The sequence below is a fragment of the Corvus brachyrhynchos genome, unplaced genomic scaffold, assembly GCF_000691975.1.
Source record: "Corvus brachyrhynchos isolate BGI_N302 unplaced genomic scaffold, ASM69197v1 scaffold101, whole genome shotgun sequence".
NCBI classification, from domain to species: domain Eukaryota; kingdom Metazoa; phylum Chordata; class Aves; order Passeriformes; family Corvidae; genus Corvus; species Corvus brachyrhynchos.
Window position 1 is genome coordinate 10,305,630 of NW_008237239.1, and position 1,689 is coordinate 10,307,318.

The 1,689-nt window shown below is 42.6% G+C and overlaps 1 long non-coding RNA gene across 1 annotated transcript in view; it reads left to right on the forward strand.

Moving 5' to 3' along the window:
• Positions 1–6: 6 nt before the first annotated feature.
• The window catches only part of LOC108445592, a 7,975-nt gene continuing 6,292 nt past the window's right edge, over positions 7–1,689 (forward strand). Inside the window, exon 1 of the long non-coding RNA XR_001860518.1 lies at positions 7–1,670. This is a non-coding gene — a long non-coding RNA (uncharacterized LOC108445592). The remainder of the gene's footprint in view (positions 1,671–1,689) is intronic.

Consider the following 1,689-nt stretch of genomic DNA (forward strand, 5'->3'; position numbering starts at 1 on the left):
CCTCGCAGCCATCCACACAGAAGTGGTTTGATATAATCACCATGACAACTGCCGCCTATAAGCATACAAATAATAGAGATGAAATAGACAAAAGATTAGCATGCCATGAAAAGTACAATAAGTTTCTTATTTAGCATTTAGATAACTGTCTTTCCTTCGGAGCAGGCTTCAAAGTTGAACCCAGTTTAGACCAAGAGGATTAATTCTTTCTCCCGCATGCTTCATTGAATCTCTCATTACCAAACTTTGTCTGTATTGATGTAAGATTTGATTGAAGATTAGAGCATTTAGCAAATCTTGCTTTTCTGCATGTATCAGGCCTTTTCAAGCGCAGACCGCGCTGCCCAGTGGTCAATACCCTTACTTTTATCCAGTGTCTGCTTCATTTAAACTTAATCAACTCCCTCAATGAACTGGAACAGGGAAACGTCCCTGAGGTAAGAATGTTGTGCTTTTCTTAGATAATTCTTTGCTCCCTCTCCCAATCCGCTGGCGTTAAACCTAAAATTGCTCTCTGATGAACTTAATCAATATGATAATGACAATTGGGGCTGAATGGCTCGGCCTGTGCTCAGCACGGAAAAGGTAGACGGCTGTGCCCCTTGCCCAAAAGCAACTTCTCCTTTCTCGCCTCTCCTTTTGTGTTCACTTCTCTCACCTTTCTTTCTCTCTCTCCCCCTCTTCCCCCCTCCGTGACACCGACCGCTGTTCACGCTGGAGAATGATGCTTCTTTGTGCGGCAGGAGGACTCGTATGTCACCGCCCGGAGGAGCGGAGCGGAGCGATTGGCCGGGTGAATTATCTGCCTTGTTGCAGTGAATTATTTGCGCTGTTTCCTTTCCCAGTCAACAAGTTTCTGAGGTATAGAGCAGATCAATCAAAGCTGACAGAGCGCATGTGAAGCTTTTACTGTGTAAATCTGGACCTCTTGTCCCGGCTTCGTTGGCACTGGCATCTGTATATCATTTTTATACTGCTACCAGTAGAGCAATTTCAAAAGTATTTGCAAGGAAAATGGATGTCCCCATCTGTTCCTGGAATCATAAATGTGCCACTTTCGGAGGGTTTTCACTGGTAATCATATCTTTAATGATGAACAAACTTGTGATATATACCTTTCCATAAAATGGGGTTTTCTTCACTTTATTGTGATTGGCTGGGATAAATAGCTTTTCCATATGTTAGGAAGATAAAACATAAGATTACCAGACCTCGTTTGTTTGATCATAAACAAAAGAAACAATTCGCTCCAAACACTCTTTAAACAGAAACAACTGCAGAATTAAGTTGTATTAATAAGCTATCGATGGGTCAGGAGGCAAACAACTGTCTCCATAGAAAAGACAGCTGGTTTAAAATACGAATAGTCGGTCCTTCTCACTATTCGGGTGACCTTAATGTAGACGCGGATTTTAAATACTCGATGCTAATTTTGTTTTCCTTAAGATTGTCTTGCTTTTATGTCCACTGATTTTTTCTCTAGCTTGACTTTGAATTTCCTTAAGTGCCAGAGTGAGGATACGGTGCTGGTTAGTGCATTGCCGTGAGCTATATTTAGAAAGCAGCTGGAAGAGAAAACGTCCTCAGGAATCCGAACTGTTTTGTTGTAAACGTCCCTCCAGTCCCAGCACTGTAAACATAAACGCTCTTTCTGCAGACGGGAGCGCTGGGTAAGGATGGGCTCGGGGA